This window comes from Onychostoma macrolepis, chromosome 01 (assembly GCF_012432095.1).
Source record: "Onychostoma macrolepis isolate SWU-2019 chromosome 01, ASM1243209v1, whole genome shotgun sequence".
Classification (NCBI taxonomy): domain Eukaryota; kingdom Metazoa; phylum Chordata; class Actinopteri; order Cypriniformes; family Cyprinidae; genus Onychostoma; species Onychostoma macrolepis.
Genome location: NC_081155.1, coordinates 34,095,792 through 34,119,251, shown reverse-complemented (window position 1 = coordinate 34,119,251; position 23,460 = coordinate 34,095,792). Strand labels below are relative to the sequence as shown.

At 40.3% G+C, this 23,460-nt stretch overlaps 1 long non-coding RNA gene across 4 annotated transcripts in view; it reads left to right on the top strand.

Moving 5' to 3' along the window:
* The first annotated feature begins 7,004 nt into the window (after positions 1–7,004).
* LOC131550542 (uncharacterized) overlaps positions 7,005–23,460 on the top strand; it is a 108,157-nt gene continuing 91,701 nt past the window's right edge. For all 4 annotated transcript variants that reach the window (XR_009273560.1, XR_009273559.1, XR_009273564.1 and 1 more), the window contains exons 1-2: positions 7,005–7,099; positions 9,717–9,837. This is a non-coding gene — a long non-coding RNA (uncharacterized LOC131550542). The remainder of the gene's footprint in view (positions 7,100–9,716; positions 9,838–23,460) is intronic.

The following is a 23,460-nucleotide window of genomic DNA, read 5'->3' as shown; positions in this document are numbered from 1 at the left end:
TTGCACAATTTTGGACACAGAAAGCCACCAAATGGGAATTAAATATTCCATGGAGAGATTTATAAAATATTTAAAAATAAATAAGGTGGGTAACTGGAAGCGAGGGTTTACAGATCACAATGCAAGCGGGAGAAGTCTCATATTACGGTCGGTCATCACGATCGCGGATGACAACATGCAGGATCAACACTGTTCATGTATTGCAGGGTACGATTAAATTAATGTACATTTAATCATTTTAATATGGAGAGACACTGAAATGTAGACCTTCCTTTATGTGTTTTTGACCTAACACTGTACAAGACGCGAGAACAGTCGCTATTTAGGTTGTACATTAGCATGGACTCACTTTAATGTTAGCTAGTTTTAGCCAGAGATACCTTGCTAAAGCACAAGATAACATTAATGTTCTGCTTGAGCAGATGAAAATTGTAACTTAATGAGTGTATGACAACCAGAAAATGAATGTTTTTGTCTTCATTTAAAATTGGGGTGAATACTTAGGGACATTTTGCTCTGTTTTGTTTGGATTCAGGAAATGTAATAAAATAAATTATATCGCCCATCCTCTCAGGATACCTGGAATCAGTGTTACAAGTACCCCAGGCACATCGTTTTTCCATTTTTGAAGCATAAACCCCATAAAACCGATGCAAGCTTCGGATCTTCCAATGTTTCTCTATGGCGCTGAAACCTAAAGATGTCCGAGTTCCGCTCGCCGTGCAACTGATACTCGACTGCCATTGGCTAGTCTGCGTTCGAGGGGAGGGGCTTACCGATAGGTCAATTCTGTCAACTGTACCGAAACGCGAGCTAAAGTCTTGTATCGCAGCATGCAGCAGCAGCACTAGATGCGCCGATGTGAAGAGAAGGTCAAAGAGAGAAGACGCGGTACAGCTGAATCACTCACGCTGTTTTCAAATGACTGGTTGTGTGAATTTATTTACTCATCTAACCTACATGCTATATTGAATAAATGTTTTGCAGTAATTTCCCTCATTTTAAAGTCAAAAGCTGCGGGAATATATGCGCAATCCCACACCGAAATTCAGGACCTGATTAAGCATAATTCTACTGTACATAGAGTTGTGAAACATGACTTTTCCAAAACTTTCTGGGTTTATTTATTTTTCCAAAACTTTACAGGCCTGGAAATTGCTGTTTTAAAATTCCATGACTTTTCCAGGTTTTTCATGACCGTATATGAACCCTGAATGTGACGATCGGGTGCGGTTATCTAAATCAGACAAAAATATAGGTGCGGGTGTCCTTCCTGTGAAGAAATGTCAGTCAAAACCCTCCGGGCCAGGATTTCCGTTATCCTAAACTGCGCACCGGCTAATCCATTGCCTCCGCCCCCCCGTCGCCGTCGAGCCGCGGGATGAAAGGCAGAGGCAGCCACGTGCAGTAGGCCCCTCTGATGAACGCATGTCGACTCAGTTCCTGCATGCTCATCACTCAAGAGAGCCACCTGTTTCTTACACGAGGTCCAGCCACCGCCCCTCGGATGATGCGCGGGACCTGGTCTCGTTTGGTGCTGCAGAGGACGAAGTGGACGTCGATGACGACGCTATGTCAACTGCCGCCTCTGGTTCAGGTGACTGGTCCGCCTGCCAGGAGTCAGAGGCTTCACACAGCGAGGTGTGCGAGCCCTCGGCTCCGATCGATGAGGAGCTGGTGAAGATCCTGTCTGAGGCTGTACAGGACCTGGGTCTGGATTGGTCGCCCCCTGAGCAACCAGGTAAGAACAGGTTGGACATGCGGTATCTGCAGTCGGGCCGCCAGATTGCCGCCCCCCAGAGAGCAGCTCCCTTTTTCCCAGAGGTCCACGAGGAGGTCACGCGGTCTTGGCGCTCACCCTATTCGGCCCGAACCCAAGCCGCGGGATCGCGTATGCTCTCCTCTGTCGACGGAGCCGACCACTGGGGCTATACTAAGCCGCCGCCAGTCGAAGAGGCAGTTGCAGCACACCTGTGTCCGTCCGCACGTGGGTGGAAATCTGCGCCATCGCTTCCATCGAAACCGTGCTGTACCACAAGCCACATCGCGGATAAGGCTTACATGGCAGCCAGCCAAGCAGCGTCTGCGATCCACACCATGGCCGTTCTCCAGGCTTTCCAAGCCAAAATGCTGCAGACGTTGGATGAAGAGGGGCCGGACTCTGCCGCTTCAAAAAGCTGCGTTCGGCCACTGACTTGGCGCTCAGAGCCACGAAAAAGACGGCCCAAGGAATCGGCCGTTGTATGGGCAATCTCGTCACGCTTCAGCGGCATCTTTGGCTGACGTTGACCGACATGAGGGAGTCGGAGAAAGCTCAGCTGTTGGACGCGCCCATATCCCCTCTCGGCCTGTTTGGTGATGCTGTGGGCTCGTTTTCTGAGAAGTTTCTGGAGGCCCAGAAGCAGTCGAAGGCGATGAGCCATTTCTTGCCGAAGAGAGTTCGGTCCGCGGCGCCTCTGCCACGTTCCAGGTCCTCTTCTTTACAGCGTCCAAAAAGGCTGGAACGACCGCCGCCTACTCCTTCCCATACTAGGGTGAGGGTGGACCCGGAGCCGGCCGTGAGACCAAAAGCGAGGCAGTTCCGGTATCCAAAGAAGATGGGACCCCGTCCCTCTAGCGCTGGACCAGATCCACAGCAGCGTTCCTGATGGGATTGGTCCGAGGGGGAAGCGGCTGTCCGGAGAGATGGACGACGGGCCGCTTCGCAAGAGAGTTCATCTTGCTGTTTTTCACCTGCCTGTCCCCTTGCAGGCGACAGGGGGAAATGTTTGTTGTCAATAAAGTTTGCACAAAAAAAGCACAAAACAAACACTGTTCAGCAAAAGAGCTCTTTTTCCCCTCTGAATTTTCCCCAATCGTGCGTTATGAGCAGAGTCCCGTTTCTGAGCGGCGCTCTGCAGGGCGCAAGCCCCACGCTCCCTCTCAGTCTAAGCTTGAGTGTTCCCCCGGCTCATGCTGGTGGTCCAACCAGTGCGGAAGACATATACGATGCCCCTCGGGTGGTGGGCGGCTTCCTATCATCAGACAACGAGCCGGTCTAGACGTGTCACGGGGCACTTCTACCCCTTTCTCACTACTTGGACGCGTGGCGCACGCTTCCAGGAGTGTCAGAATGGGTGCTGAACACAGTTTCGAGCGGGTATACGCTTCAGTTCGCACGCAGACCACCCCGCTTCAGCGGCGTGAGGATGTCAGACGTGCAGAGCAGAGACGCACCAGTCCCCCCGGGGAATATGGACTGTGGCCTTTACAGTCGCTACTTCCTAGTCCCCAAAAAGGACGGGGGGCTTCGACCTATTCTGGATTTGAGACCACTGAACCGCGCGCTTGCAAAGCGCTCGTTCAAGATGATAACAGTGAAACAGATCCTCGCGCACATTCAGCCCGGGGACTGGTTTATCTCGGTGGACTTGAAAAACGCCTATTTTCACATTCAGATAGTCCCTCGTCACAGGCGCTTTCTAAGATTCGCGTTCGAGGGCAGGGCTTATCAATTCAAAGTTGGCCCCAAGGTCTTTTACGAAGTGTATCAATGCAGCGCTTTCCCCTCTCAGGCAGAGTGGAATTCGCATCCTGAATTATCTGGACGACTGGCTTGTTATAGCCCAGTCACGGGATACACTGGAAAGCCACAAATGTCAGCTTCTAGAGCATCTGAAGCACCTTGGTCTGACGATCAATATGCAGAAGAGCAAGCTTCGCCCCACACAGGCCATCGCATTCTTAGGAATGGATTTGGACTCGCAATCGATGAGAGTGCGTCTCTCTCAAGAGCGAATGCGAGCTTTGACCAGCGCTCTCACCTCGTTCAAGCCGGGGAGAGTGGTGACTCTGAAATGCTTTCAGAGATTGTTGGGCCGTATGGCAGCAGCGGCTGTGGTGTGTCAACTCGGGCTTCTGCATATGAGACCACTTCAGCTATGGCTGAAATCCCGGGTGCCAAACAACGCGTGGAAGAACGGTCAGTTGCGCGTCTTGGTGACCCGCGAATGCATGCAGACGTTAGCCCCCTGGTTCAACACAAGGATGTTCGAGCAGGGAGTCTCGATGGGCAGAGTGGTCAGCAGAAAAATTGTCACTACGGATGCGTCATTGACGGGCTGGGGAGTCCTTTGTGACGGCAGTCCGGCTTATGGCACTTGGACGAGTGCGCAAGCGAGGTGGCATATAAATTGCCTAGAACTGAAGGCAGTATTTTTAGCTTTGCAGGGCTTTCTTCCACTGGTAAAGGATCGACACGTCCTGGTTCGGACGGACAACACGACGGTGGTATCCTATATCAACCATCAGGGAGGTATTCGGTCACGCTCGCTTCAAAGGCTGGCGGAACGTTTCCTCCTTTGGGCGGACAGAAATCTTCTGTCGATTCGAGCAGTTCATGTTCCAGGCAGTCAGAACTGCGGCGCGGACATGCTGTCCAGGGGTGGTCCAGTTCACGGGGAATGGAGACTGCACCCACGGACCATCCAGCTGATTTGGAGCCTGTTCGGAGAGGCAGAGATCGACTTGTTTGCCTCAGAGGAGAACGCGCATTGCCAGCTGTTCTTCTTGCTGAAGAACGCACCTCTGGAGGGGGATGCTCTTTCGAATCGCTGGCCCAAGAAGCGCAAATATGCCTTTCCCCCGGTGAAGATTATGCCGCTAGTGCTGCAGAAAATCAGAGAGGAAAGGGGGACGGTGCTTCTGGTTGCGCCGAACTGGCCCAACCAGCCATGGTTCCCAGAGTTGATAGAGCTTCTAACGGCTCCCCCATGGCCGATTCCGTTACGGAGAGATCTCTCAGGCAAAGGGCTCGGTGTGGCACCCCAGACCGGAGCTATGGAACCTGCATGTTTGGCAAGTCAGCGCAGAGGGCAGTCGCTAAACATATCTCAGCGAGTCTTGGATACAATTGCTGAAGCCAGAGCCCCGTCTACCAGGCGTTTGTACAATCTGAAATGGTGCATGTCGAAGGATGAGGACCCAGCCAGCTGTGATGTGTCTGTCATTCTATCGTTTCTGCAGGAATGCTTGGATGCTGGACGCACACCATCTACTCTAAAAGTGTATGTGGCTGCTATTTCAGCTTTCCATTCACCTATTTTGGATCGTTCAGTCGGTAGGCATCATCTGGTGGCCAGCTTTTTAAGAGGAGCGCGGAGGTTGCACCCCTTTCGTTCTAATTTTGTACCAGTGTGGGATCTGTCCTTAGTGCTTAGTGCACTTTCTGAGTCACCCTTTGAGCCGCTGTTTTCGGCAGAGTTGAGAGTGCTCTCATTTAAGACAGCGCTCTTGCTTGCCTTGGCATGTGGTAAAAGGGTGGGTGACTTACATGCACTGTCTACGAACACTGCGTGTATGGAATTTGGTAAGGATGACTGTATGGTCAGACTGCAGCCAAGACAGGGATATGTGCCTAAAGTGCTTTCTACGTCGTTTAAAGCACAGGTCATTATGCTTCAAGCGTTTGCTCCTCAGGATTCGGAGCCAGCGACACACCCGCTATGCCCAGTCCGTGCTCTGCGAGTTTATCTGGAGAAGACTAGTCATTTCAGACAAGCAGAACAGCTGTTTATATGTTTTGGTGGCCGTACCAAAGGACTGCCAGTTTCAAAGCAGCGGCTGTCACATTGGATTGTGGAAGCGATCACGTTGGCGTATGCTTCTAAGAATGAGGCCTGTCCGTGGGGAGTACACGCCCATTCCACAAGAAAAATGACTTCGTCGTGGGCTTGGGCAAAAGGTATGTCGATTCAGGATATTTGCCTGGCAGCAGGATGGTCTTCACGAGACACTTTTGCTAGATTTTACAACCTGGAGATTCCGTCATTCGCACCGCTCGTTCTGTCTGTGCAGTGATGTGTCTACAGCTTGGCAGTTGGCTGCCGATTGCACCTGGCCACGCCCCCCCAGATGATCAGGGTGGTTTCGACTAGGTCCGGTGGCCTTAGACATGCCTATAATAGATATAGTCAGCGACTTCTACGAGTTGTTGTCGACCGCGGTAGGTGCACTGATTTCTACATAAATCAAGTGGTAAATGCTGAATATGTACGTGATTCCAGCAGCGCTGCGGCCAGTCCATGTGTGGTGTTGTGCTTTATTACTATGCTTAGTCCCGCTCCGCAGGAGCTGGAGGGCGATGGTTTCCCTGAGTATCCGATGAAGCAGTTAACGGGCTCGGCTCTATTGGGCCCGAATCTTTAGACTCTTCCTACCTTAGAACTTGCTTAGAACTTGATAGGGAACGTCTCCGGTTACATGCGTAACCTCGGTTCCCTGAAAGGAGGGAACGAGACACTGCGCGCGCTGCTGTGTTGTAATCCTCAGAGTCTTGTACCCGTTCGAACAGTCGAAAGATTCTGGGGCAATGACGCTGGACGTCGACCTATATAGTGGGTGGCTCCGCCCCTAGCTCGAGCACTCGAGCGTCATTGGCCGGTAAGATTTACCGGCGTGATGCAATAAGGCTTCAGTATTTCGGGAGGAGGGGGATTACCCCCCAAGCGTAAGCTACGCAGTGTCTCGTTCCCTCCTTTCAGGGAACCGAGGTTACGCATGTAACCGGAGACGTTTTCATGTGGTTGTTTTAAGTCTCGCCGATGTGGCCACACAATATGGCGGCGCCCTTTTGTTTACGTCCCAGAATGCACTGCGCAGTGATGTCGGTTGCCAAGCTCTTTCGAGCATTGTGAACAGAGGCGTCATACATGCCCATTCAAAGTGAGGGGGCACGTGCACCCTCAGATTTTTGAGCAAAGTGGATTTTGAATGTAGCTTCCAAAAGACAAAAAATAGCTGATTAATATTTTCTATTTTTAATACTATCATACGGGCGTGATTAGAACGTTCAGTGCCTCATATCATCAGCTGCTAAATTCAAATCGTTCGCTGGCTGGCGCTGAGCCAGAGACAGACGCGTTTGTACAGCACTGCGCATTATAACCAATCACACACGATTCTGTTGAGCTTATGAATGCAATGACCAATCAGAGGTGTTCAGATGAGTCATCGCTAAAATGCCGGTGTTTTCTTCACTTGCTAGATGACTGAATAGCCTACCTCTTTCTGGCAAATTCTCTCGACGGAAACAACAAAGTGCAAATGTGTGTACGATTATGTAAGTAAGATATTCATTTCATAGTGTAAACAGCTTCAGTGATTTTAATGGGAGTTTTTGAGAGTGCTTGAACTCTAGACTGTCAGTGAAAATGTTCTTTGATCTCTTTCTGTACAATGAAAGTGTTATGATTAGTAGCCTAACTTACAATGTTTTTATCCACATTAACTTTCAATGTTAAATTCACATTGAATATAAAGTCAGTCGTATTAAAATATGTTATGGCATGACACCCATACCTGTTAATTAAGTAAACAAACAGGTTTTTTATGCAATAGATTGCATTATTAGGTTACTTTGACCATCGCCCACTAGATCAACTAACATAATCTATAAAAGTGAGAATCAAGATATTTCATGATATAGTTAATGCGTTTGGGAATGTTTCAAATAAAAAGGAAAAAATAAAGACATCAGCAATAGTCTTTTGCAACAGCAATAGTTGATTGCCCAAGTATTTGTTGTTTATCATGGCCTCTGTTGGTAGATTCCTTAACTAATAACATCAAGGGCATCTTTCTAGAATTGATGAAAAAAACAACAACAACAACAAAAAAACTTGTTAAAATGTTTTTTTTTCTTTTTCAAACATGCAGATATATGCCATTCTAAGAGTCAGTTAATGTGAGAAAAATGAGGTTTGTGCGCAAGTTTGTTTATGCCTTCTTATATGGCATCAAGCATACTCATTGATCTGTGCCTATGTAAACAAATCAAAGTTCTTTTAGTCTGTTATTCACAAAAAGCAATCTAATGACAACATATGAACTACTTTTGACTTTTTTTCACATTTTATTTTAAGATCACACTATTACCTACAACATTTGCCTCAAACTCCTAATTTGCTGCTTATTAATAGTTAGTAATGTAGTTGTTAAGTTTAGGTAAGAGATCTAAAATATAATTATGCAGAATAAGGCATTAATATGTGCTTTATAAGTACCAATAAACAGTCCTTAAAATAAACTGTTACCCAGGATTTGTATTTATTTATTTGATTATTATTATTAAAGTATAGAGAAATATTGTCAAGATAAATTCACATTTTTTATTACTTCCTGTTAAAACACACACGCACAAACACACACATTTTCACTTAGAGGTGTACTCACTTTTGTGGCCAGCATTTTAGACATTAATGGCTGTGTGTTGAGTTATTTTGAGGGGACAGCAAATATACACTGTTATACAAGCTGTACACTCACTACTTTACATTGTAGCAAAGTGTCATTTCTTCAGTGTTGTTGTCACGGTGCACACAGCAGGGAGGAACGAGGAACACGCAGACGAGGATAAACTCAAATTAACAGTCTTTAATGTTGACATCAGGGCATGACAAGGCAGGGCAAGACAAGGCAGGGCAAGACAAGGCAAGGCTGACACACAGACAGGAACACCGGGGAGTAACGAGTAGACCAGACCAAAACTAACTAAACAGGCAGGAATTAAATACACATGATGATCACAGATAATTACTAAAACACAGCTGGACAAGACTTAACTAATAATCACACTGAACAAGGACAGGAACATGACCAAATAAGGACACAAGAGGCGGGAACACATGACACACACGACAGAGGACTGACAGTTGTCACATGAAAAGATATAATAAAATATTTACAAAAATGTGAGGGGTGTATTCACTTCTGTGAGATACTGGGCCCCTTAGCACTGACTTGCTTTAGAGATGTCGCTTTGAAAACCCCATGCACTAAGACCTAGTGCGAAGAGACAACGGAAAATAAATTGATTTGAAGCATTTATTTGCGCTTTTAGATGATACATGGACAAAGTGATAATGGATTTCTGGAATTAATTTTTACCAAGACTGTTGTTCAGGTCATTGAGATGAACAGATCATTATTTTTTTTCTGACAACAGCAGAAAGAATAGGGCTGCTCTCATCATGTGCCCACACTAATAATCTCCTCAAGTCTTTTCAGTCTGATATAAAAGAAACAGCCATTATCATATTTTAAATTACCAAGCTGGATTGTACGAATTGATTATGATCAAATGTTTTACTGTATGTCATCACAAAGAAAAGAATCCTCTTAACATCCCTCCACTGGGCACAAGGGATGTCAGAAACGTGGACTGTGATGCACAGCATGTAGAAATACATTCAGAGCTATTTTTGGCAAAACTTAATTGTTATAGCACCAAAGTCAAACTCTAATGACTTCCTCCTATCTTCAGACATCATCCAATCTAGTCTAGCTCTGTCCTCATTCTGCTCTCTCTCTCTCTCTCTCTCTCTTCGTTTTCATTCTCATCTGTGTACTTTCCTTTCCCACCCAACCAACAGGGTCAGATCATGGTCCCACGAGACCTATGAGCACACTTTTTGGAGCCTTTCAACACTTTGCACAGCCTTTAATGGCTAACCCCTTATCTCTTAAAGGAATGTCTTTTGAATCAGGAGAGTAATATGCACAGATCAAGCACTGTTTACAAGCAAAAATAATTTAATAAAATATGTCAATGAATTTGGGTGTGGGGAGTGGAATTTTTCACTGGAGGAAGCTTTATTATGGCTTATGGATGTATTTTGGCTAGAAGCGATGATTTAAAGTTAAAATGCCTTAATGATGAATTTGTTTCTTTTTATCAGCTGTTTGGACTTTCATTCAGATGGCACCCATTCACAAAAGAGGATCCATTGGTTATACTAAATTTCTCTAAATCTGTTCCGACAAAGAAACAAACTCATCTACATCTTGTGTGGCCAAAGGGTGAGTACATTTTCATACATTTTTCATTTTTTGGTTAACTATTCTTATAAGTGACAGGCCGTTTGAAAAAATTAAACATTATGGGTTTTAGCAGGCTAACATTAGTACAAATAGAAGTTGTGGGCCCTAGTGACCAGTTTAAGATGTATTTGTTAAAATGCCCAGGGCCGATGTTCTTCTTCCTTTCTTTCTTATTTTTTGTCTTCCCATTTAACGTCTCTTTTCTGGTTTCTCTTTGTGCTCAGAAGTGTTTGTTTGGTAGTTGTGAGCAGATACAACACAGTGTCCCTCAGGGCTGCGGTTAATTAAAACTTTCCCTCCCTCTGCTGGCTTTTGTGTTCTCCTCTGTAATCTTCTCACATTGACTACTGCATTATTTTGACAGCAAAGCCATTGTTACTGTGCAATTACCCACAACTCTGATGTATATGACCACCCACTTCTTTCATATTAGAGTAGAAATTAAAACAAGGCTAAAAATAAGAGTCTCCTGTGGAGGAGAAAAGATTCATGCAGTAATTTTCAGCCCTGCCTGAGGCGACAGAAACATGCAGTTAATATAACAACCATGATGTGATTGACAGGCGATATGCTCAGATTGCGCTGAAAAACTGCTCTAATCCAAATTACTTAAATTTTACCATCAAAATTGTTGTGATTTGTGATAAGAGAGCTGGGAAATGAGTAATAACATTGTTAAGAATTGACGGTGGTGATGGTTTTAATTGTTGACTGACAGACACATTGAATGTGATGCAGTGATGTCTTTTGAGCACCGAGGGGTGGTGTTGTTCCTCTTTAAGTGTATTTTCTCATGAAGGCACCAGACACTTGAATGCGCATGCAAAGCATATGCACTAAACCCTCTGGCAAAACCCAAATCTCCACACAGCAAGAACTCACATTTTTATCAAGATGCAATAACTCTGGTACAAACATTGCAAACAGACTGTCTTTGTCTAAACTGGTGTTTTCCAAATTTGTCTTAGGTACCCACACAGGACCTTAAGTAAGACTCCTTCATTGACACCAAACCTGAAATGTTTTTCCTTTTTAACTCCCTTTTTTAAAACTAGGCATCGCGCTATTATGATTAATAATATTATTATCATTATCATGAATCTTATTAAAGTCACTTTTATACAAAACACTGGAATGTTTGCACAAAATGTATACAACTTTATTTAATATAATGTTTAAAATATTTGATAATTCAAATATATAATAATTTGATAATTTTTCGATAATTCAATAAGTAGCTTAAATTACAAACAAACAAGATAGATAGATAGATAGATAGATAGGACTGTTAAAACATATGCTCTATATAGTATGAATGTATGCGGTATGCATGAATTGGGACAAAATACATCTGCCATGCTGTCACTGTCATGTGACCTATGGCCTCAGTTGCATTGCTTCACTGTCCTTCACAAACCCTCTCCCGTGGCCTCATGGGATAGTAAAGTGTCCATCATGCACACACTTAAGAATCTGAAGTTCAGAAGTAATAGTCATCATGAGTACTTTTTGCCTATACTGTGTACTGTTATGAATACTATGAATTAGGAAGTACTACTCGGCTCACATACAGTTTTCTGCCTTCTATATAGTATAGAATTATTAGGTATATTCGGACACAGAGTGTCTGCGTGTGTGTGTCAAGCACACGTGTATTACCCACTGGCTAGCTCAGGGCTTCAGATACTGGCGTGACGGTCTTCCTTTTGAAGTGTGCACTGTAGTAATCTTACACCTAAATTGGCAGAAATGTGGGTCATGCCACCAATTTTATCCTAGTTAACACACTCGTAGCGTTTCATATTTCTTTACCAGAACTCTCCAGGGCAGAGTAAATTCAAAACAATTCTGTTAAATTAATTTAAATTTAATCAAAGTATTTCTAAATAGCCCTGAGAGAGTGAAATGTAAGAGGTCAAATGCTGACCCACACTGAAAGGGACACTCAATTACATTTCCACAGTACTGCCGTCAGAGCAGGATTTCGGACGTTTTTCATCTCTCTCCCTCCCTCATAAACACAAAACACACATCTATATATTTATGGCACTTTCCAAGAAAACTCTGGACACTACAACACACTCATGATTTCTTTCAAAGTATTAGAGATGCATATCTAATTTTCTGTTGGTCAGTTGGATATATTAGATAAAATAACATATTTTGTAAAAAGCTAATAATCTAATATATGTTCCTTCCTAAAATCCTTTGTTGAGCTTATAATTACTTTATTAAAGTAAACAAACTCTATCTGACTGTGTCCCACATTTCGTAAGCAAGTCTGTTTTTGCATGTTTTCTTATTACATGAACATTTTAACATTATTAAATGTTGTTATAAACTCAACCATGTTACCAAGTTATTATATATATTAAAAAAACAGTTCAACAGATACTTTAATAAATTTATATTTGTATTTATATATCTTCTTTTAGATTTCATTTTAATGTTCATTTAACAGGTATTTGTATTCTGTTTCTATTAATTTAATTACACTAATTAGAAGACTAAAGCAGTTAGTCATATTCCAATTTTTTCGAATTGTTGAAACTGCAGATGTTTATTACATAGAAAGTGTTTTGAAAGAGATTTCGGCAAATCATTACATTTATTTTGTATTTTACGTGTGTAAGGTGGGTATTAGAAAGGTGGCTCTGAAAGAGATCATAATGGAGAATTTGTGGATGATTTTGGCATATAATGTGCATGATTGTGCATGTAAGAAAGACATGAGTTAAGATCACAGGGGTCCTAAAAGCTTCTTCAAAGGGAGTGCCACCATGATACATGCTTTCTGACAGACACAAACCTGTACTCTCACACTCACAACCTCATAATCACACTTCTGGGGTGCTGATTAGTTCGGCCATCTACCAAAAATAAAGAAAAGAGATACAAAGAAACTCTTTGTCAGGTCAGAAGTAAAGAGGTCAAGTATAGGTATAAGTTTTTACAAAGCTGCATTTTTATTTTGCCACCCATATTAACAGATTACACACCTTGACAATGGCCACATAGTAACTGGCATAGTGCAAAATAAACTTTTATGAAACAACATAAAATAATGAATTACCCATTAAAAAAAAAAAAAAAGCCAGGCTTGATGCAAATTATACACAGTATAGTTGAACAAACAGATCTTTTTATTCAGTATATGTGGATGATTTAGCCTGTTTACATTTTGCATTTCAGGGTTTGGGATCTGTTCCATGTAGATTAATTTATTTAAATGTGATGCCCCCCCTGATGCAAATTAAAGTTTGTAATCATTTTTAAAGAATTTTAACATTTTTAAACATTTTATTTTTATTTACTTTTTCCCAGAACACTTCATTACTTTCATTATCTAGTCTATAAACGTCTCACACTGCACTCTAAAAAAATGCTGGGTTAAATAAAACCCAATGCTGGGAAAAATATGGACAAACCCAGCGATTGGGTTGTTTTGACCCAGCGGTTGGGTTACTGCACAGACGGTTGGGTTAAACATTTACCCCAACTTGGTTGAAAACAACCCAATCTCTGGGTTTGTCCATATTTAACCCAGCATTTTTTAAAGTGTACTACTACTACTACTACTAATAAATCCAAATTGACCAAAACAGGTTTGTTTTAGACATGAAGTTATCCCATTCAACCATCGAGAAACCTCCAGCATTACCCAGAAAACTTATAGAAACACATGCCTGTGTTTGCGTCTACATTGTTTATACTTGTGCACTGCTTATTTATGTGGTGTGTATGGCTTTCAGTGCAGGGTTAAATGCTTGAACTTTCCCATATATTCTTTGCTGTGTGTGAGCATATGAGTATTTATGAATATATGAGTGTTTACATCTCAGGAGAGTAGTAATTTCTGACGTGTTTTTAGAATCCCTTTAGGCTAAAATGTGAAGCATTTACTTATATTTTCTAAAATTTTGTGACAATTTTTGCTCCAAAATGTGCAATGTGTATGTGTATCCATGCAAGCAACTTTTCCCACAGGGCCCCTTTAGATTTTTTAGCTCATTACAATTAACAAACCAAGCTACATCATTACACAATATAATGGCTGAAGAAATCAATGCAGTGCAAAGGTTTTCTGTTTATACCCTATCAAGGCTAATTACTAAGGCTAAACAAGTTCGTTTATTTGGGGCAAACAATCCAAGTTCTACTCTAAGAAAACTACTTTTTGCAGCAACTAATTAAAAGGAAACAAAACCTAGGTTCAAGTGTAAGTCACAACAACATGTTAAGTACAGTCAGTGCATCTTTTTGTTTTGTATCGATTTGACACAATATCTGTCTCAGACGTTACTATAGAACAGAATGAAAAAAGCTTAGCCAGCTGTACCACTTCAAATATAAACATAGATATGCACTAACTATCTTGGGAAGGTATAATTCTGTTATGATTTAGAGCTCACATTGGGACATTTAACACGCAGTTCCACCAAAGCGAATACTTTGGGCCTGGATTTTGGCAAATGAATCAAATCTACTTAATTAATAAATAATCATACCACAATCTGTGCTTTTGACCTTAGTCAGCTTAGATGGCTAATTTAATTTGGCTGGGAGTAAAACAAGAACAGAGAACAGCACATTCAATTGGTTGTACTGTTTGGGTGACTTGGTGTAGACCGTTCAAATGATGAAATATTGAAAATATGCCTTTCTAAAAAAAATAAAAAAATCCCACCACACAACCAACCCACCCACCACACACACACACCCACACCCACACACACACACACATTGTGAAGTGTGGATTGTGAAAATTAGATCTTCAACCAGTACAGTACAAGCTATTAAATTACTCACTGTTTTCATTTAGTTAAATTAAATATGTTGTATGCTAAATGTCAAATTATTATGATGACTCAGCATGGAAATTTGTACATTTGTACATGTAACATTTTGAAAGATAATTAAAAGTCCTGGAACATTCTTTAAATGCTATCCTATTCTTGGAGAGTTATGACACAGATACATTCCTTTGCATCTGAAAGGAACACATATGTCTGACTAATAAATAGTAATTAAGATAAGATAATAAGATAAGCTGCTATATAAATCTACTATGACAGCAGAAGCTGTAAAACATCAATGGTCACAGGAAAAAAAAAAAAAAAGTAAAACTCATTGTAAAACATTTCTGTAAAATATTAAAGTTTGTTCTTGCATGATTCAAGACACTTTGTAAATAAATAAATAAATAACTGCAAGAGCAGTATTGTACTGGGTGAGCTGCTGAGCAAGTTTACCATTCAACTTGTTATTTTCAAGTAATTTTGAAAATAATATGTGAAAAGAGTGGCGCTAAAAGCATATTTAGTTTTACCCAAAACAGATGAACGTGAATCTGGCAACTTTTTATTATGTTGGCTGATGTATGTTGTGGAAGTTAGAAAATAAAATGTTGATGAGTGACGCTAAAAGGTTAACACTGTTGCAATTCAAAATGATTTACAACATACATTAAACCCTACTCTAAACCTAACCGATAGCCCTAACAAAAGAAATTGTGAGATAAAAAGGTATTTGCTGAAGCAACCATTAAATTTTTGCTTGACTTTAGTAAGCCTATGTGCTCTTTTATAATGACTCGTGTTTCACAAGACTCGTACCTGATTGCTCCACATTGCAAGTTCAGTTCTGTTGAGCTAATAAGCAAATTTACCATGCCAGAATAACCTACATATTCAGTTTGTTATGTGATGCAAACAATGAAACTAGTAAACTATTAGTTTACAAATCGTGCACTAGTAAAAATGGTTTGAGGTCATAGTATTGTGAAAGGAACCACGTGGAAATGTTGTGTGAAAAGAAAAGAAAAAAGTTTTTGGAGTTTTGCAAAAAATCAAAAAAAAAAACTCCGATAACTTTTATTCCTTTTCACACAAAGTATGATTTACAGGTACAGTTTTGATTAATAAAGGTTAATTTTCACACAATTACTTGCAAAATGTTATGTTATGACTTCAAAACAATTTTATCATCCTGCACGATTTGAAAACTGATACTTTTGAACGTTGTCGTCACATATACAGCTTCATATGTACGAGTTTTCGAATTCAGTAAGTTTACTCGGTAGCTCACGCGATACGGCATTCCACTTAGGTGATGAAGAGTTCCGGTACAAATCCCTTGAAACTACGGTGCAACAAAACAGCTCAAATCCGCAAAAGGAAGTTATGTAAAATAGCATGGCTGCATCAGCTATACGTTTTTATATTACTTTTGCATTTGTTAACACTATCGTATGGTGGCCGAGAGAGCTCAATGCGCTGCAACTTCAGAAAAACACATGCCAATATAAAAAGCACCAGCAAATCAAGAAAACATCTTCAACAATTTGACAGCAGGTGCTGCAAATGCTCACAACACAAACAAATAAAGAAACGCGCTGCAAATGCTCAAAACACAACCAAATAAAGAATTTTATTTGCAGTGCGTTTCTTTCTTTGGTTGTGTTGTGAGCATTTGCAGCGCTTGTGTTGTCAAATTAATGTTGTTTTCTTAATTTGCAAGTGTTTTTTTTTTTTTATTTGCAGCGCCTTGAGCTCTCTCGGCCACGGGTAGGTTTAGGTTTGGATTTGGTGTAGGGGATATTTCCAACATGATAGATCATTGCGCATTGATCTTTAGCGACACTCACTGGACATTTGAATTCTGAACGGCCGCAAAACGTACCTCAAGCAGCATAATAAAAATGCTGCAACCAACATAATAAAAACGTGCCACAGTCATGTATTAAACATGTGTTTTAGCACCACTCTCTGGACATTTCACTTTGAAACTACTTGAAATACGGCACATATTTCCAATGAGCCTGGGTTAAAAAAAACCTAGGTTAGTGCCACATTTTTTTTTTTTTTCAATGGGCCTTATCTTTAAAACTTGAACATTTAAACAAAAGCAACGCAAAAAAAACCCCCAAAAAATATAACTCATAATTTGTGTATTTTGTGAAGCTTGAAATTGGATGGCAAAGAGCCACCTTTTTCTCTTTTGTTTTCATAAAGACATACAGATTTGGAACAATATGAAAGTCTTGAACCTACAATTTTTCGGTTACCAGCCTACCACACCACAACACAACACAGTAAAACAGCTAAAGTGAATGCATTCAGTCCATTTAAAAAATTAAAAAATCTGGTAGGTAGTGCTGTGTTCGATACATCGATACGACGATTAGGCATGGGCTGGTATGAGATTCTGACGGTATGATAACCTTAGCTAAAAATGTCATGGTTTCACGGTATCACGGTATTGCTATTACAGCTCTAAAATATGTTATTTTTAAATGTCTGGGTAAAAAACAACGTTTTTTTCCACTGAACACAATACATTTTATTTTTAAGAAACATATAGAACATTTTGGAATGGTAAACATGTCAGGCTAAATAATTAATATAAATAATTGAATTCTTGTTAATTAAAATATGTGCAGTCACTTAAGTGAGCCTAAACCTGCAGCTCAACAATAATAAGAACATAAATTATTTTCTGTAAAAAAAAAAAAAAAAAAAAAAAAATCATTCTAAATGAAAAAAAAAATTACAAATGCAGTCACTTAACCTAAACCTACATTTCAATAATCCAAAACATAAATCAAAACAATTTCTGTAAAAAATAAAAAATGCAGTCATTAAACCTGCAGCACAACAAAGTTTTTGGAGACATGCTCACTTTCTACACATTCATCTTTCAGTCCAAGTTATGAGCGGTGAGGTACAAAGATGTGTGCACATACACATAAGGAGAGCGCGTGATTGTGTCACACACACGGTCTCTCGAATAACACTCAAACAGTGGCAAAGACACCTGAGCCAGCAGTTTGTTTCTTTTTTAAATGACGTGATTTTGAACAGATGTAAAAAATGGCAGGAGGCTTAAAATTATAGACGTGATACCAGCTAAATGTATTGTACTAAATCGCAGAAACGTAGTACTTTAGTCTGCTATTCCCCGGTCTGTGAAGTAACGTGAGGGAGGAAACTAGCTGACGTTAGCTAGTTAATTAGGTATGTTATCTGCCTCGGTAGCAAGCAAATAGTATTTATTTCAACACTGAAACAACCGGTGAATGGGTCTCTGTCTTGATTGAGGGTGAAAGAGGGAGAAATTAAGACGACACAGATATATCGTTTGTGTACGACCTGGAAGTATTTACTTAGCTATCGGCGCCAAAACATCATCTGTACGGAACATCGTTGTGTACGGAACATGATTGGTCTATGTTACCCGAGAAATTCCCATACGGCAGACTTCACCTTTTTCGACGGGGGAAAAAGTTCTTGAGGATTCACCTCATTCGGCCATCATCCTACACACAGGTTACTCTCACTGACCGCTGTCCGGAGGAGGAGGAGGGGTCGTGTGACTTGTTACGCTCTTCACTGCTCACAACTGAGGGAGTCCTGCACTTTCCGTCTTTGACGACACGTAAAAAAAACTGCGCATACCGCAGGAACGGTATAACGGAAAATTTTAGTGGTTTTGAAACCGTGAATTTTCCAAACCGCGGTATACCTTAAAACCGGTTATCGTCCCATGCCTAACGACGATGTATCGTCACAGAGATTTGACAGTATTGATACAGCTGTCCATGTATTGATATTGTGGCAAGTGTGCAGCAGTGGACCGCGCTTAATTTGAATACAAGAACACCATTTAAAATGGAGTAGAAAAGTGCGAGGTTTCTAAAAAACGAAAAAATAATGAATAGAGCATAATATATATAGGCTACAACAAGGTTTAATCTGGCTGCAGAGGAACACAACGGGGGTTGCCTGATATAAAGAGACGTAATCCCCAATACAGAGCAAGTTCCCACTTGCACAATATCTGCTTTTTGTAATGTGTTACTTATTTTTGTCAACCTGGCAACCATGCGCTCTCTCCACTGTGGATAAACCTTGCTTTCTGAAAACACCGGTTAGCTTGCAGTTTAGAAATCTCCACTTAGATATTCTATTATCAGAAAAGTGTAATTTATCAAGTGTTCATTTATGAGAGAGAGAGACAGAGAGAGAGGCTGTGTATGTGTGAATTATTACCGTTTTCCGCGTTTCTCTATTAACAGTGAAGCTGTGGCTTTAATTCCTTCAGAATCAATGATGTTACCAGCTCCTTGTTGAGAAAGATAATGTAGCTCTTGAGTGATTAAGCTATTTTATTGCTAAAATTGCGGGGCAGCGCTAAAATGTTTGTGTTGCTGAATGTCTGTGTGTGGCCGCAACGTGATCTGTGTGAGTGACTGAGCGTGTGCGTGCGTTAGATACAGTGAAGACAGCACATTAGTTTAGAACACTTCTAGTTTTTATTTTTATTTTTTAAATGTAGAGAGTGCGTTAATTTGTGCGATGATAACCTACAAGCAACGCTAAGATGATTTTTAAAAATATATTAATATGAGTACATTACAATATACATTTATTAGAACGAGTACATTATTATGTATGGGCTTAAAAACAAGATGCAAGCAATCAGAATATTGTACCTGGTGGGTAGTGCACAATGTAATCATTAAACATATGCCATTACCTATACAGGTGCATTTCAATAAATTAGAATGTCGTGGAAAAGTTAATTTATTTCAGTAATTCAACTCAAATTGTGAAACTCGTGTATTAAGTAAATTCAGTGCACACAGACTGAAGTAGTTTAAGTCTTTGGTTCTTTTAATTGCGATGATTTTGGTTCACATTTAACAAAAACCCACCAATCACTATCCCAACAAATTAGAATATGGTGACATGCCAATCAGCTCTCAGTTTGGTTCACTAGGCTACACAATCATGGGGAAGACTGGGTGGAGAAGCTCATAGCCCAAGTTGCTTGAAGTCCAGTGTTAAGTTTCCACAGTCTGTGATTTGGGGTGCAATGTCATCTACTGGTGTTGGTCCATTGTGTTTTTTGAAAACCAAAATCACTGCACCCATTTACCAAGAAATTTTGGAGCACTTCATGCTTCCTTCTGCTGACCAGCTTGTTAAAGATGCTGATTTCATTTTCCAGCAGGATTTGGCACCTGCACACACTGCCAAAAGCACCAAAAGTTGGTTAAATGACCATGGTGTTGGTGTGCTTGACTGGCCAGCAAACTCACCAGACCTGGGGCCTCATTTATAACCGTTGCGTACGCACAAACTCGCCACTTCCTACGCAAAAGTTGGGATTTATAAAAACAAACCTGACGGAAAAATTTGCGCAAATTCACACAAACTCTGACCCATGCGTGCAAACTCTCTTTCCTGGAGTGAGAAAATTAATGAAGTAAAAACGATTTTAAGCTCTGTTTTCATGTCGATATACACATTTATATTAAATATTCCATTCTCATTAATGGAGATAAGCACTGAAATTACATAAATTCATTACGCAGAGGTTAAACCAAAATCATATGAATTTAGACATATTTGTAATGGATGCGCTTGATCACTTTTCCTCTTTTAATGACAGCAAGGAGTGCTATAGGTGCATAATAATTCATCTTTACACTAAACTGCAGATCTCATGTGATGATTAAAATATTTTTTTTTAGCGAGAACAATGATCAATGATGTGGACTTACTTTGATATTATCGCGGACACTGCTAGATTCGGTGGTCAACGGTCCATTGAGATCAATGAAGAATGAGATCAACTCTATTCTAAAATATTTATCTGATAACTAGTTTAAACAGTTTTGTTTTTATAAATATTTTGATATATTTATTCTAAAACATAACAATGACATTTGATGATTTTTAGCAGTAAAAATCAATGTATGGCACAAATGGCATTTATAGTCCGTATCTCATATTTCCTTAATCTCTTGTACCTTTGACCGTGTTAAACATGGTGTCACGTGGATGGGAATATGCATGGAAATGATATGCAGATGAGGTTATGCATAGTAAAACCAGGTGTTGTAAGCTCCATATATGGCGATTTCGGGGAGAAGACGGGGTGGAGATGCACGTACGCACAATTTTCTCCTGACTGGGATTTATAAAGGGATTTTTGCGCAGGTTCTGGCATTCACATGGTTTTATAAATCTGAAAACTTTTGTGCGTACGTACACTTTTGGGATGAAATCTACGGAGAGTTTCGTAAATGAGGCCCCTGAACGCCATAGAGAATCTATGGGGTATTGTCAAGAGGAAAATGAGAAACAATTGACCAAAAAATGCAGATGAGCTGAAGGCCACTGTCAAAGAAACCTGGGCTTCCATACCACCTCAGCAGTGCCACAAACTGATCACCTCCATGCCACGCCGAAATGAGGCAGTAATTAAAGCAAAAGGAGCCCCTACCAAGTATTGAGTACATATACAGTAAATGTCAACTTTGACCAAAAGAGGTCAACTGCCAGCTCTGCAAATAGTTAGCAATGGCCATAGTATGCAGTATTTAATAAACAGCTGTTTTACTAAATTCTTCCGAGGTGAAATTCAGTGCAGTCATGTATCGTGATACGTATCGTATCGTGGCCTCTGTATCGTGATACGTATCGTATCATGACTTTGCTGGTGATGCACAGCCTTACTGGTAGGTGTGTGTATGCGTGACTGTCTTGATTCTGTTTTTCATACACCTTCAGAGTAGAGAAGCTTTCTGTTTGATTATGCATGGGCAATGGTAAAACTGTGTTCTTACTCCCTGCCGTGCATTAAAAAAATTGCTAACACCAACTAAAATGGATTTTCACAGATTAAAACATGTCAACCAGGTGAAATAATGTAACAAGGCGGAAAAAGAAAATCCGAACTCCAACTCTAATGCAAAATACACTCTAAACATCCTTTTTGAGTTCATTTAAGGTTGTTCCTAGTTTCATGGTTTTAGAAATCAGTTCAAAAGCCAGAAGTTCCTTTAGCAGCACAAAGTTGGTGTAGGAATAATGGGTTAGTATTGAACAAAGTACATGGTTGGAGTGCTGGCCACTGAACAACTGCCACCCAGTGAGTTTTTGCTCATCTTTTAATCTAAGTCCAGGGGTCTCATTTATAAAACTCTCCGTAGATCTCATCCTAAAAGTGTGCGTATGCACAAAAGCTAGATTTTGCGTATGCATGAATGTTTTTAGATTTATAAAACCATGCATAGGCCAGAACCTGCACAAAAATCGCTTTATAAATCCCAGTCAGGGGAAGATTGTGTATACGTGCAACTCCACTCCGACTCCTCCCAGAAATCACCATATATGGAACTTATAGCGCCTAGTTTTACTATGCATAACCTCATCTGCATATCATTTCCATGCATATTCCCATCCACGTGACACTGTGTCAAAGGTACAAGGCATTGAAATATGAGATCCTGACTGTAATTCCATTTGGGCCATAGCCTACACATTAATTTTTATTGCTAAAAATTATCCAGTATCCTTCTTATGATTTATAATAAATATATGAAATTATCCATAAAAACAAAACGGTTTAAAATAGTTGATCTCATTCTTTTACACTGGTCACATAGTATTTCAGTTGTTTTAAACAATTCAAATCAAATTAAATTTATGCAGTTTTGCTGATAAGGTGAACATAAGCTGAACATCTATTTTTAGTAGAAACAGCTGATATCATAGGACTATATTTTTGAAGTGTAAATACAATTGTCTGACTCGGCGAATTACTGAAAGTATTTTAAAAAGAAAATGTGTGAATCTTACCGTTTTCCTTTAAAGGTATCCTTCAAATATATATATATATATATATATATATATAAAAATTGAGATGCCTTTATATGACATCAACACGTCCGTGCAGCTGTGGTTGTACAGTAAGATATTATCATTGGTCCTATTCAAACCGGACAATGGACTGACCGTTCGACCATCCAGCAGTGTCCGCCATAATATCGAAGTAAGTGCACATCATGATCATTGTTCTCGCAAAAAAAAAAAAAAAAAAAAATTCCTCATAACATGAGATCTGCAGTTTAGTTTAAAGATGAATTATTGTGCGCCTATAGTGCTTCTCGCTGTCATTAAAGCATAGGATTCCACATGAAAGGGATCAAATTTTGTTTAACTTTTGTGTAATGACTTTTTGTAATTTCAGTGCTTATCTCCAATGAGTGGAATATTTATTGTAAATGCATATCGAAATGAAAACACAGTTTAAAATCGTTTACTTCATTACTTCCCACTTGCTTTTGCATATTATATGCCCATTTTGTGCGTACGCAACGTTTATAAATGAGACCCCAGGCTGTACAATTCATAGGTCTCAGTACTGATACTAGTGTGCTACAAAAATCAATAATAAACTTTTTTATTATTTAACAATGATCCAATTACTTCAGTATGCTTCATAAAAAGATGTTTATTTTATTTAATTTTTTTCACAAATTCAATGCTGGGAACTTGAAACTATGGCAAAAAGTTTGTGACTAGTTCTTCCTTTGAAGTGTTTATTCAAAGCAACCTGGTAATGCAATGCAACTTTGCTTCTTCTTTAAACCCCCCCCCCCCCCCCCCCAAAAAAAACAATTATGTATTCTCATATGGCCATAGTAAATTAAATAGATGCATATGGTTTATTTGTTCATTTTGACATGCTCTGCATGTTGCATCTTAACTTGAGTTTGACAAATATGTATATGACAAGCTGTTGACACAT